The 15,140-nt window shown below is 44.0% G+C and overlaps 1 protein-coding gene across 1 annotated transcript in view; it reads left to right on the top strand.

Moving 5' to 3' along the window:
- Window positions 1-540: 540 nt before the first annotated feature.
- ccdc102a (coiled-coil domain containing 102A) overlaps window positions 541-15,140 on the top strand; it is an 83,392-nt gene continuing 68,792 nt past the window's right edge. The window contains exon 1 of the mRNA XM_061246465.1: window positions 541-681. The gene's annotated coding sequence lies outside the window, so the exon portion shown is untranslated. The remainder of the gene's footprint in view (window positions 682-15,140) is intronic.

Below are 15,140 nucleotides of genomic sequence, written 5' to 3'. Positions count from 1 at the left end.
CTTAAAATAATAGGAGGGTTAAACGGAGAATGCTAACCTTTGCTCAGATTTGAAGTTCAGACATCTTTGCCACACTACCACACATTCTAAAAAAAACCAAACTAAGGAGAGTAATATAACTTTAAATGAAATTAGATGTACAAATTGAATTCCAAATAAATCCAGTGATGCATTAACAGTAAAGTGCAAATTATGTGAAGGAATGTAGCCTAACAAGTAAAGCTCTATTGTGGGTAATGTACGGTGAATTATGTTTTATTCAAAATTACTGTCATTATTAAACTATACAATTGCTGTAATTCCATATTGTATCAAACTACTTAGTTATCAAATGACACATTTTCCCCAATGAAATAGCGAGAACAAAACTTGGTATGCCTGCTAAAGTTGTTTGAGCAAAGCAATGAAATCAATTCTCCACCTTTGGAATATTGATCCCACCCAGTCATCTTGGAAGGTCGCTCCCATTGGCGAGTGAAAAACTTCCTAGCCTATCCTGTGGGGCGGTTGATCCGGGACTCCGCCTACCTCAGTCTCCCACAAACTCCGCTTTTCCAAGAGGAAATTCCTGCAAAAGGAAGGAACTAGGAGACGGCAACAGAAAAGGGACCACGTAACAAAGCAGAAATCGTCGAGAGGATAAACATATTTGCCAGAGGTACACTATAAGACAATAATCAGGTCAGTGTATTATCCCTTGTATTAAATAAAGGAATGATGGAGGTGGTTCGGCATGCATTTGTGGTGAAAAACACTAGCTAGAACGCGAGAGGTATCGAATGACAACACGACAGAACTCCGAGCAAGAAACCCACTGTTACTGTTCTACCGCTTGCCGTTTCGAGCAGGGAAACTGGAGCGTTTTAATGCCAACTATTTAGCATTAGCTTCTCGTGAATAGATAGCTCGCTGTTCCATTATTTCTACGGTGACACTGTATTGGTTCCTGCAAATCGGTCTTGTAATGTCTTTGCAATGTGTCTTGTGGACTCCGTGGAGTTTTTTTCCCCGATTGGAATTCTATGATCCAAATAATTCCCACTGCCATTGCATGGGAAGGTAGTTAGCAAGCCCGGTTACACATCAGACCAGAAATATCTTACTCCTGCACAACTTTCTTTTAACGGATTTCTTTGGCTGGAAATAATGTAGCATCGCATAATGGCTAGTGTCAGGGTACTACATCGCTTGCAAAATCCCCAAAACATTTCGCTACATGTTACAACTGAATCCCTCTCGGCAAGTTAAGAAAGAAGGAGATGGGGAGAAGGAGTTAGAAATGGACTGAATAGTTTTTTTCAGGAAGCTTGTGTGCTGTCTCGTTCTGGCAGGATGTTAGAATCAGGTCACGTCTGTTGCTCGCTAGCTACCAAACTGAGGACGAGACGGTTTGCCTTAACCGCTGCATTTAAATATTATCTGATTTACATCCTATAAAGCCTTTTTAGGATTTGTCGTTTACAGGTGTATTTTGGAATGTTGAAGTACTTGCAACTTATTTTTCTCTTTCACTTTAGAAATATTTTCCCCATCTTGATGCTAGCTTTCTAATGGTCTAATTTGCAACCTAATGAATTCATATAGGATAACTGCCATGGGAATAGGCTACATGTAGCCTACTCTACCCGAGCCGTACAAATATTTCGCTGTTAGCTGGCTTGCTAACTTTGTTTTTGTGAATAATTGATTAAAAACCGTAGCCTGTGAACTATTGATGCATGCTTTAATCCAATTTGGTATTAGGCAATATTTTATTTAGAAATTGGTAGGCTATTTTTGCACAATAAAAAACATACTAAGGTACTTCGTGAAGTGTGATCCTAGACGTGTTTTTTATGTTGTATGTTTGTATGTGCCCGCTTGAACCGTTAGCTAGTATTGAAATAAAACGGTTTCTGATGTGAACGTACTACGTTTCTGTAGTGTAACGCTATGTGAAATCAATTAATGCATATTCAACCAAACGATGCAGACTACTATGTGGTGTAGCCTTAGAGCTATTGTTAATGGTGCCACAAGTGTTTTACTCCAATATTTTACTGTATAATATATCTAAATGATACATTTATATAGGCTATGTAATGTAAACGGGTAGCATGTGGAAACAAGATCGTATCTGCCATTGCCCTGCTGTTCTTGGAGCTGATTAAAATGATTAATAACCACAGAAAGGTTGTGAGTAAAATGCGTGTCATGTTTGTGGTGTCATTAAAGGCACTAATTTATTCTGAATCGTAACAAAACACGACCATAAATCCCAGCGCTGTTAGGTTAAAAAGAAAAATACAGGCATGGCCTCTACGGTATCGTATTGACACAGTGGTTGATGACCGTGATCGAGGTCGCCTAAAAATGGCTGTAGTAAGCTCGCTCATAACAACATCTGGTCGGTCCGCTTATACGCCCAGTTGTTAAGAACATACTCTGGCTCACAATCGTGTTAATGGGAGGTCACCCGCCTTTCATATGTTGCGAATGCAGTCGTCCTCAGATTTTCCACCCTCTGAGCAGCAACTCTGACCGCTCTGTTGCACAGAGAGGTTTACTATAAATCTTGTAGGAATTGTCAACCAAATACTCCACCCTTTAATTTAGTGTCATTTGAGGAGATTCCGTGCAGATCGAAAAAAAACCCCAAAAAAACAACAACAACTATACGGATCCCTAAAAATATATGGAGGAAAATAAGGCGCAAGTCACTGGGCAACAAGCAGAGTCTGCTTCAACGATGTTCCACTTTCCCCTTCTCTTGATTTTTTTTTCATGTCATGGTTCCCACATTTTGAAACTCCCCACATCTGGATGATCTCTTCCCTGGCTCTTAGTTTCCTCGGTGAACCGCGGGAAACTACAGAGTATGATCTGGCCGAATCGTTTGTGAGATCCCTAATAAAATCCCCCGGGACCGTCTAGCCTACCTGGAAAGTATGGCCTCGTCCAGCTGATTATCGTCCCTGATTGAACGGACGACTATTTGCAGGCTGTCGCTAATGATAGATGTGAATTAGAGATCCTTCGATAACATGCCTTACAGAGCGCCTGCCTGCCACCAATTCCAGGTGGCTTCCCATAAACTTTGTTGACCATCAGCTGGGCTTGATTGAACTTGTTAAGCATTTCATTTTGTTCCCAGTCCACCAGGTTGCAACAATGTGAAATATTCATCTTAGCCAATTAACTTTGCACAAATCATACAGTGTTAGCTGCTTCTGAATTTCAACTCACTTTAAGTACATGACTACAGCTTTCAGCTTGATAGCATTTTAATATTCATTAGCAATGTAAATTGCTGACATACTGGATTTTATTTTTCCTTACAATTCGTTGTGTCTCTCATACATACAACTGTGCCATGTTTTTGTGCTGGAGCGAAACCAAACTGGTGCATTTTGGTACAGTATGTCACCGTTACCAGTGGGGGAAAAAAGTCAGGCTTGGTTACTGGTGGTGAAATATAATTGTTCCCTCATAATTCTCTGTTTGACTCTGAATGTGGTGGTCTATATGCTTTTTGAGGTTGGCCCAGATTGCAGCGAAAACAAACATGGAGATTTACGGTGGCAGTGTAATACTACAGATGTCAGAGAACACCCCACATCTGAACATAGCCAGAATACCCGCACTGTATAAATCCGCACCACGAAAAGAGAAGAATTTATCAGTACGATAAATCTAACGCAATGCAAACAATGAATGCCGAACTCCAGGGAATTGAAAAGGGCTGAAGATGTGTGTTATTTGATCAATGCAATGGATTGTGGGTAAACCCCCCCCCCCCCCCACCATCTGCAGTTTTAAAAATAACTGGGGAGCCTCCAGCTCCTTGCCTCAATTCTCCATAAAATATTGATTGCATATCATTATGGCCGTCATATCTTTAAATGGCAATGGTTGTTTTAAATGTGCAATAGAGTGGCCTCCTTTTGCCTCTTAAGTACGTGCTCATGGCTTTCTGGAAACTCCATCTCTGACAACTGTGTGGCAGTCCTTGCTCCGCCGGAGGAAAAACATAGACTGCAATGGACCAGATATCTTGGACAAACAGACCGACAGATCGACAGACTAACAGACGGGCAGACAGTGTGTTTGCTCCCGTCTCCTTTCCCGTTTCGCCTCCTGATTGGTCATGGATGGGGACTTGTGTGCGGTTGCTATGGCGATGGCGTATTTTTGGAGGGAACAGTCCCCGTGAATCGCGACCCATCTGGCGCGAGACTGTTGACTGAGCGTGTCGACCGCAGGGGTTCTGAGGAGGAGACTACCTTTATCCTTTGTCTTCCACTGAAATACCAACATGCTACCATCCCCAGATTACACCCCCCCCCCCCCCCCAGAAAAAAAGAACAACACAAAACTAATTATAAGGGAAATTGGCAAAAAACACCTAATTTTGTCCAGAAATGAGGCGTTTCTTTTGTGTAACTGTGTTGCGGCTTCTGTTGTTATGTCTCCAGATGTTTGCGGAAGACAGATGTTTTAAGCCCGTGTGCCAAATTGACAGTGTGCTGACAACTGACCTCCCTAAATGCCATCTAGACACACCCCCCCCCCTTCTACACCTTGCCCTTAAACCTCCTACTGTGCTCTCTCTCTCTCTCTCTCTCTCTCTCTCTCTGTCTCTCTCTGTCAGTTCAATTCAATTCAGTTCAATTCAATTCAATAATGCTTTATTGGCATGACTGTAATACAGACAATATTGCCAAAGCAATGAATAATAAAACAATTAACACATAGGATTAATATACTGGAATGTATATAAAATAAAATATGTGTATATAAAAATGTATACATAAATAATTGGCTAAATGACCAAATCTACAGACAGTCTACATTCATTTCCAAATGACAGACACTAATCAGGACAGTAACAATACACACGCTCTCTCTCAGTGTCTGTCTCACTCTCTCTCCCTCGACTTCTCTCTCTGTCTGTCTGTCTGTCTGTCTGTCTCTCCCTCCCTCCCTCCCTCTCTCTCTCTTACCTTCTGCCCTTTCTCCCTTTCTCCCTCTCTCCATCTCTCCACACAATGTAATCAGATTTCTATGTGACAGATTGGTAGTTGCAGTTTTGTGTCTGGCTGGTCTGTGCTGGTTAGGGCCCGGGCTCTCTTCCTGGCCTTTAACTTGGAGCACGCAGCACGACTGCAGACCCTTAATTGTTTTGACAGGCCTTCGTGATCGGGGCTGCTTGCAGGCAGGAATGGACCGTTACTCCTTTTATTTATTTATTTATTCATTAACGTTTATTTGTGCAGGTGATTCTCATTTTGAGGTTCAAAATCCCTTTTTTTTTTCCTTTTCTAAAGAGACCTGGAGGAAGAGAGGAACTAATCAGGAATGACGTGATTACAGTGTAATGTGAAATGGCCTGGCTTTGACGACTTTTCCCTTACGTGCGCTGTAATGACAGCGCTTCTCGGCCTTCCTTTAATCACTGCCTTATCAGCCGAACGACATTCAAGACGTTGCGTTTTCGCCCTTACCGTAAACAGCGCTGTCAGTCGCCTCCCAGGGCAGTCTTTCCTTCGCTGACTGAGCCCCTGTGACTGCACTTGGCCTCGGCCAAAACGTCCATCACGCCCGCCAAAGAGTCTGGGAAAGGGCGGCGGCCCAGAGAGCTAATTAAGCGATAAAAGGAATTGCGTTTGCTTCTGCTTTATTTGTTTTTTAATCTCGGGGGTAAGATCTGCAGAGCTGGACAGACTGTTACTTGGCACGTCTCTTTAAAAAAAAAATAATAATAAAAAAAAAAATTCTTTTTTTACCCGAAAAGTTTCTGTGCCTATGAGTCGTCAGGGCAGAGACCCGCAAACTTGGCCCCTGTTATATTCTGGGCAGTGTTCTGTCTGAGGAGCCCCTGGCAGTTTTTCTGCACCCTCTCCATCAGTCTGCGCCCTACAGCCGTTAAATTGCGAATGATGTGTAGTTTTATTTATTTCCGTGTTGGCCAGTTTATCGCTCTTGCCCTCGGACATGTGAGCCTTCGGTTGAGCAGTGCGTGTGAGCGCGTGTCTGCTCTTCTGGGAGCCGATAAGTGTGAGATCCAGATGGTATCTTCTCTAGGCCCAGTTAGACTGCTGGGGTTGAAAATGGATGGCTTTCTCTCCTGCACTGTGCTGTACTGTACTTCTTCAGCTTGTGAGCTTGAACTGCGTGTTTCAAACCAATTAAAGGAGCGTTTCACCGCAGTACCGTTGGTTTGTCTCCGCAGCAGCCAAAACTGGGCGGACCAGACATGACAGAATTCTTTTGATCAGTCAGTTCAGATACAAAACAAAAGATTTATTTATATATATATATATATATATATATATATATATATATATATATATATAATGTACATTTTTCCCTGGTCTGTGCCTCGAAGTGAGCAGATGTTGTGAAGAATTCCCATCACAACCACAAGTCAGGGTGTACAGCCAGGCAAATACACATTGGTTGACCTTGTGTTCAGATCTTCTCGAAGGCAGCTGGCCTCCTCAAGGCACCGTTTGAATTAATCCAGGCCAGCTGTTGCTCTGTACTGTGTGCTGTGTGGTAATTGTTGGGGAGGTGGGTTATGTTGAGTGGGGGGTGGGGGGGGAGGCCGAGACGATGACTACACCAACGTTTTACTTGAAGTTTGCTTCAAAGATCTACTGTGACTGTGTGTTTTTAGTCAGACCTTTGGGAGGGACTTCTTGATTCCACTTCGCATATTTTGCAAACAGGAACTGGAATCCAGATTTTCTATTGATTTATGTTTTCCTTGCCTGTGCGGCAAAAAACGCCGGCCAGGATTTCTATTTCTGGATGTACTTGTCTTTCAAATATCCTCTGGTGGAATTGCCGCTGCAAAAGATGGGGGAAATAGCCTAGTTGAAGAAAGTAAACCTTGCGTGAAATTTCGGGTGGAACCTGGTCTGTGTTACGATGGCAGGGTTGTGTGGGGTAGGTTTGTGGGGGGGGGGGGGTAAATCACAGCATCCGGTTTACCATTACAGAGCCTTTTATTCTTCCTTCTATTTTTCATTATTTTGGAGAAGACGGAGCAAAGAGCATTTCTCCCCCCACTTAAATATGGAGCAGATTAAGAGGCCGGCAGGGACTGGCGGAAGTGGATCTGTGTGAGCTGCTGGGGAAACCAGGCTGCCGTGCTTTAATGGGAACCGTATCCTCGCCGGGAACGCCGGGATCGCGCTGCAGGAATGGCAGGAAGTCTGGGGCGGGAGCGAGGATGGGGGGGGGGAGGGGGACAGGCGATGGCGGCTGTTCACTCCAGGCCCTCTGAACCTGGAAAACATTTTGGGGGCTGCCCCCTGGGAGTCACTGCTGAACAGGAGTGTGGGACAGGGAATGGGGATTTGGGGGTGGGGGGGGGGATGGATGGATAGGCCTTGGTTAGGCCCGGGATACACAACATATATGAGGTATAATATCAGAAATTCCCGATCTGAAGACCTTGTGTAGATGCAGGTCTAAGCCAGGGGTCGCCAATCCTGGTTCTAGATAGCTGCAGGGTGTGTTGGTTCTTATTTTCACCTTCCAATAGGCAACCGATTCAGACATAAAACACAAGTTGATGCGGGCTAACTGTGTAATCAACCACTTTCATTGATCAGTGAAGTGCTGAGTAACAACGATTGGTAGCACACCCTGTGGCTCTTCCAGGGTGTTCCCCAAAAAGAAGGCCAAAGAAAAAATGTAGCCAGCCAGGGAGGTTCAAATGATGTCGCTAAAATATCATAGTTTCATGCATGCCACCTTTTATGGATTAGAGTGGCTCTACTTTTCGAAAGACTGTGACTGATGCCTGTCCCCTGTGCTGGCGTTAGCAGGGCGACATCCGACCCAAAATTCCAAAAGTAGGCTAATGAAAAAATAATGACAACAAGGGCATTTTCTTTTACATAACTAGGTACAGAATGGACAGCACAATTTTTTGAAATGGTATCTGATCTCCAGCAACAAACTATTATTTCTTGTGGGACCTGGCTTGATGGTATGGGTAACAGTTAGGCTATGTTTGTTGAATTAAACTATTATTTTTAATCTATTGATGAGTAGCAAATTGTTTTATTTGGAACATCTTTGAGACAGTCTGGCAAAGGCGTGTGTGCAGATGCCAGCGACAATTGAAGGAGAACAGACTGGAACACCACTGTATTTTGAATAAAAATTTTGTATTAGTCACAATAATTAATCCCACCAATCTTCTTCATCTTATTAGTCTTACAATAATAACAATCTTATTATTATTATTATTATTATTATTATTATTATTTTTAATGTAAATACAAATACATGTTTACAGATCATTGGTTTGAATAGGCAACAGTAGCTGCCTTAAAACAAAAATGTGCTCTTCAAAGTCCCATTCAGCTGGCAAATTTAAGTAAAGGATTCATTAGTGTGCTACACCCCTGTGTCTGTATGCCTGTTAATGAGTGTGTTGGCCACCATAATTATGTATAAATTAAGGCTCTAGATGACATGAAATGGCGGTCAGAAGTCTATGCAAAATGCCTCAGCTTCCAGTGGGAGTTACATCCCCTCCAAACCTCCCCCATTTGTGTCCCTACTAGGGATGTGTACCGAGAGCCGGTATTTTTTGGTACCGGTTCCTAATTGGTCGGTACCGGCGTACCGCTAAAGATTCTGGACAAACGATACTGTTTTCGGTATTTTTTAAGAGTCTACCTAACCGTTGCGTATTTATGACACTGCCGCCGTCGACAGGTTATGACGCAGCGCCCCGTTGTTTTCTCTAGTAGTCAATATGTCGCCCGTAAGAGCTAAGCGCTCCAAGGTATGGGCTCACTTCATCAAACTCAATGAATCCTCGGCTCAATGCAATATATGCAAGAAAGTAGTTGCGTCAAAGGGAGGTAACACCAGCAACATCATGAAACACTTGCAGTCTACCCATAGCATAAAGCTGAAGGAGTGCGGCGTGTTTGACTGCCTAAGCAACGCATCTAAAGTTAGCAACCCGGCAGACGCTAACAACACCGTGCCCTCCTCCGTGCAGGCAGACTCCGACAGTGCTTCTTCATCAAGTCACGGTGAGTGTATGAATCAATAAAGGGGAAGTGAAAAACTTGATTAAGTTGGCATAATTTACAAGATTGATTCCCAATATATACATCCTTAAAGGTTTAAGACTGCCAGTAAAGCTGGATTAAAAATAATAAGTAATTAAATTACCCTTTTTTAAAACATGCGCAGCGCCATTTTATCCGAGTGTATAGCGTGACGTCACTCTGTCCAGAGCGATCTCGGCTGCTTGCCAGAGAAAGTAAATATGTTGCTTTTCCTTAACAAAAAAACGCTAAATGCGTCAGGAGAAGCGCCTCCCCTACACTGTTCTGTTTACGTATGTATGTATGTGTCTGTTGGGTTGAACATGTAGGCAAGGGCTTTGGTCATCTCCCTAGGTTTTTTTTATTTATTTCATCATACCTTGCACTGCACATGTTGACTTGCTAAGGGCTTAAAAGGCAGGTGCTGTAAGTTGTTTAATGATGTTGCTGGTGTTACCCCCCTTGTGGTAGTAAAAAACGATTGAATCTTTTACCATCTTGTAACGTCTTTATTTTATACACTAAATTACATGCCGTGGTATCGATAAGAGTATCGATAAATACCGGCACCGATAAGGAGTATCGGTATTGGTATCGGTATCAATAAAATCCTAATGATACACATCCCTAGTCCCTACCAATGTCAAAATCAAACCTATGCCCTTCCCAGTCCATGTCAAGAGACACCAATGCTCTACTAAGCTCCTCTCGGAGACTAGGAACTGATGTTGTGTCAATTTAGACTGATTTGTTTATTAGGGCATGGGCTTCTTCCTCCTCTTATCTCTGCACTGTATAAGGCTGACATTGGGGATCTCTGTGGGCTGTCTGTGAGGCTGACTGGACCCCCTCCAAAAAAAAAACAAATACCATTCCAATATGATATTTCATAATTCATATTCTTCACATTAATTTAGGGCACAAATGGAATCACTCGGGTCTTTCTTAATAATAAAATACCCTATTTTATATTTTCCCTCATAATTAACCACCAATCATAATATAAATACATAATGTAAAACATATTCTATAGGCTACATAAGTTGTATTTAAGACATTTTCTGCTGCGACAGCAAGTGATGCATGGGTTCGCTAAATTACCAAAAATGCTATCGATATGGATGCAATGACTTTACATTGTTCAACGCCGAATCCGACAGAGACAAACAGTGGATACAGTGGTCTCCCCTGTTCACTTGTAGCCTAAAAAGCCAAGTGGCTTCACAACGTCGATTGCCTTTGCTTTTACTTTTGTCAAGCCGTTCAGTTTGTGATGGCTAATGAATTGAACCAAATTTAAATTTCATGAATTGGTAACATTAGATAAGGTTTATATTAACGTTAACTCCTCCATTTTACAATTGCCTAACTTCACCTTTCTATCCTAGACATATATAGAATATGGATCCCTATCGCTGATGCTCTGCCCCTATAGTCTCAAACGTTATTGACAGATGTCCGAGTGCCCAAAAATCTTAAGAATGAACGAATTGATCTAGGATATCTATATCTTAACGTAACGTTAGGTAAGTGATCTGTGACTGTTCTTTACGAAGCCCGTCATTGTCTGCTGTCCGGTTCCGGGATCTGCCTTTTTAGGAAGTCGCTGTCCACTCTAAGCCTGTGTGGGAAATTGTGAAATTCCCTTTTTGTTGCAGGTAGGCTATATCATATCAATGTTAATTAAGATCACATTACCTGAAGTCAGCAAACTGTTCAAGAATGTGTCAGAGTAGCCGATTGTAAAGTTAGCTAGCCATTAGGCTATGAAATGGAACATGATATAGGATATTAGGCCTACTAGTGAACCTTAGGGATTGTGTAGCCTGTAATATGGTTTACTTTATTCTTCTAATCTTACACCTATTTTACTTTTGAGGGTAATTTGCTAACCGGTTAAACACTGATACTTAATGTGAACTTAACGTGTTAACTAGCTAGCCAATATGTGAAATAGCCTACATAAAATACAACAAACTCACAGCTGATTGTGATTAGGTGACTAGGTGACTTCGCGTACGCTGAGAAAATGACGAGCTGTCAGCACAGAGAGCTGCAGTAGGCACTTTCCTCTCTCCTGAGAGAGCACATAAAATAACGTTACATTGATACATGAAGCTAGCACGGGTGACAAAGCAGTAGGCAACGGACAATATTATTGGGCTACTGATTTTATGATTTCAGATACCATTATGTCAAAGATCTAATGATGTTGTATAGAGTAGCTGGCCAGCTACAGGTGAGTAGTCGGCCATGTAGCCGGCGCTTGGGGAATATGCTGCTCTTTAGGGCCAGGGTTGTGGACCCCTGGTCTTAGCCCATACTGTAATGCACATAGGATTTGTTTTTTTAAGTATAACACCCTTACTGATCCTGAGTGCGTGTGGTGGTGAGTGGGAGTCGAAATAAGCCAAAGTCGAAACGTCACAAAAAGCCAACAATTCAGTTGGTCCATTCATTTTCTATTGTTGTCGTCCTTTATTTTGTACGTGCGTATGGAAAAAACATCAAGGGTACTTTTTTGTTTGGCCCCGGCATCTGCAGTTCTTTCTAGTGGTGAATGGAAAGTGAGCTCAATGAGGTGTAATAGGCACAAGGCTTCCAAAAGCCCCCTCTAGGGGAGTTTAAGCCTTGTGAACTCGTCGGCCAGTCTCACGGTCAATTACAGAACGCAACTGTGGGGATTTGACTACTGAAAGGCCCAACTTTTGGATCAAGATATGGAGCCCTCAAAACCAGCCTACCCCCACGTCCTGGAACGAGATAAGTCTAGCCAAAAATGCGGGCGGGGGGATGGTATTGGCTTACGGTGGACATGTGGTTCACAGATTTAAGGTTCAGTAATGGTCCACCAGAGACGATCATGTTGTCTGGCCTTCAGGATCTGATGGTGGACTTTCAAGGTTTCCCTTGGCAACCAACGGTCCGTGACCATAAAGCCCTTCCTCGGGGGGCTCGTGGTACTTATTGTACTGTCTGTGGTTTTGTGGTATGTCCCCCATCATCCCATTAGCAGTGAGATTTAGGGGGATTTAATGGTCGATTGCCTCCGTTGTACATTAATTTCTGACTACTACTTAATATCTGGTTAATGGCTTTAGTCCCCTGTGGCCTGTGAAGACAAGGCCTTTAGCGCCACCATCAGTCTCGTCTGTGAAACTTCTGCTGTCCTGCATGCAGACCCATCCCCAATGGTAGCTTGTGCGAGGGAGGGTCGGGGTCTGCTTTACCCCAGTTTGTGGGTCCCCCAAAAAACTAACTAGTCCAAACTCTCAGATCTGTAATCGGAAATGCCTCAGTTCATGCTAGCACGATGGTGTTCACTCTCCCTCTAGGTAATCTCCGGACCTTAAAAAAAAACAAACAGGTGAGATGAGTTTATTCTGCAGTCAGCTGAGTCATTAGAGATCAGTTAAGTTCTGAGGGAACTACAGGGACCAGCGTACCCCAGGGCTCTCCAAGGTAGAGAGTGAGCACCGCTGGGCTCGAGGAGTAAATGACTGATCATCTCTTCAATCTAATGGCTCCAACAGACTAAGCAGGAGAGATTCCCCATTGGCCGGAGTACTTCAGTAGTTTTGTGGTTCACAGGAGTGAGTTGCGCCAACCCAGCTTGGCGGGTCATGACCCCCGTATTTCTCACTGAGAAAAGGTCACGTGTCCTGCCCATCTGCCCTGTCTTAGCCTATATTTAGAATGTTAAAAACTCTTATTTCTGTAATATTTTGTGCTAAATTACGCCTAAAGATTGCCAAAGAGGTCAGACAGTTTCAGACTCATTTCAGAATTTGGCAAATGCGGTACGCCAATTTTCCTTGACAAGAAAAAAGTAACTTGGAACAAGCAAATACTTCTATATACTGAAAAGAATGAAAATAAGTCTCAGTAAAAGTCTAAGACCCTTGATAAGACTTTTTTTGCAGTAAGCTCTGTGGTCTGGCCTGGATTTGTGTGTTGGTTTTCTCAGCCATGTGTGACGTGGGTCTGAAGTGCAGGGGGAAGTGTGTTTACATGTGAAGGAGCAGGAATGTGAGGCCTCAGAGGCCGGGGCTGGGAATCGGGCGTTTCCAACACAGGCCTGACATTTTCCATCCTTTCACTTGGCGACACACCTGCCTTGTTACTTGGGTAAACTTTGTCCTTAAAGGTACAATAGGTAGGATTTTCGTGTTAAAACGTTGTTACAGGACCATTGTAAATCCCTTCCTGTCATTGGAAACGGCTCACTGACATGTTCACCCTCAACATGTTTATAGTCCCGACACTCTGTATTCATGTACAATAATTCAGGCTCATTGGTTGAAAATTGGTTCTAATTGCCATTGCTAAGTGGCATTTCAATGTCAGCACATTTATGGGGGGGGGTAAACAGTGTTATGGTTTGATGGTGTTTGTTGCTGCTATTCCTCTCTTGACCGTTAGAAGTCCGAAATTACCTACTGTACCTTTAAGTTATAGTAGGGCCTTGTTTATTGTTAACTGGCTCGCGACATTGGCGGTATGCGGTCGTCCACTGAACCCTGCGGATTAAGGAGGAGGTTTAGGGGGATACAACTGGGCCGGCACACTTCACTGTTTCTGGCAGGCCTGAGAAGCGGCCGGTGTGTTATTTATGTTTTCACTTGTTTTTATGAAGTTTTTACGTGCTTTAAATATGACCCGTGCATTCAAGTGAAGAACAAGCGGGGGAGGGAACAGAATCCTGATCCTGAGCAGGCTGCTTTCTGTCGTCCTTCGTTCTTCCAGCTGATGTGAAAACGGGGGGCAACAGTAGAAAAGAAAAGGGGGGGAATGGGAGGTGAGAATTTGGCCTAACTTGACAGAAATGTCACAGTTGGAGTTGGAACACACTCTCATCTGAGGCAGTGGTTCTGGAGCTTGGAGCTTTGCTGGGCAGTTCGCACGGCAGGTAAGCAGGGCTTGAGTGACGTTGGCTTGGATCTTTCCGGGAGCACCCTGCGGGACATCGAACGTGTGTGGCATCTTGTTTTTCAGAGACGGGAGCTGCACAGTTGGGTAGGGTTTGGAAGTGGCTCATTCTGCCTGTTTTCTGGCCTGTCGTTCCTTCTTTTCTGAAGCAGAACAGCCAAGCAAGGGCTTTGATGGCGAGTCAGCTGAGGAACAACTTGAAAGAGGAAGAAGAGGTAGTGGAGTTGCAGGAGTCGGAGGCTTGGTGTGAGGATGGGAGCTTTTAGCGGGTAGTTGCCTTGGGATACATGGTTGTTGTGTCAAATACACACATGCACACGCGTGCACAACACATGCATGAACGCACCCGCACGTCCAACATGATGGATGTACAGACTGAGAGGTCACATCCACTCTGTTGGATAGTCTGTGTTGGAGCAATATGGGGAACATTGTACACTCTTGAGAGAAGGCCGATTACCCACAACGGAGTTCCTACACAACCCCATTCCAGCCCGTCTTGGTCTCCAGCTTTTAAGAAGTAAAATACATTTCCATTCCAGATCATCAAACCAGAACTGGACGCGCTACACAATTCCCTGCCGCTAAACCCGACACACACCCACCCTTGATTTAAGAGGGGAAAGTTCAGAAAAACACTTAAGAAAGCTCTGGGCTAGAAAACAGCCCCTCAAGTAATCGAGAGTTTTACCCATTACTTTTATGGTTGGCTGTGCTGTGTTTGGGATGAGTGGGATGGATGAGGCCTTTTGATTGGGAGACATGAGCCCGTTTTGGGAGGCTTCCTCTCGGGTGTGGGGGCGGGGTCCCACTGATCCTCATTAAAAGGTTGTCAGTGTCCTGCTAAGTGCTCCGTTACGAAGCTGCAAGGAGTCTGGTCCCCTGCTGGGAGAGGCCGGAACCTTCTGTCACCTTCCGCCACCTTCCGCCAATATGAATAGGCCTGACCCGGGGCCAGATGGCCTCTCCCCAACCGCTGGAGAGGGTCCAGGGAGACCCCCTCTAGCCATTTACGACCTCCCTCCCCTCCAGAAAACGCAGATGGTTTGACCCGGGTTTTTGGGTGAGAGGAGAGGGGTCGAGCTGTGTCGGCAGTGTTCGGCTCCTCGCTCGGGCGGTGTGGAATTTCACCCGCTTCCGTGCTCCCCT

The sequence above is a fragment of the Conger conger genome, chromosome 6, assembly GCF_963514075.1.
Source record: "Conger conger chromosome 6, fConCon1.1, whole genome shotgun sequence".
Classification (NCBI taxonomy): Eukaryota; Metazoa; Chordata; class Actinopteri; order Anguilliformes; family Congridae; genus Conger; species Conger conger.
This window is presented reverse-complemented; position numbering and strand designations above follow the sequence as displayed.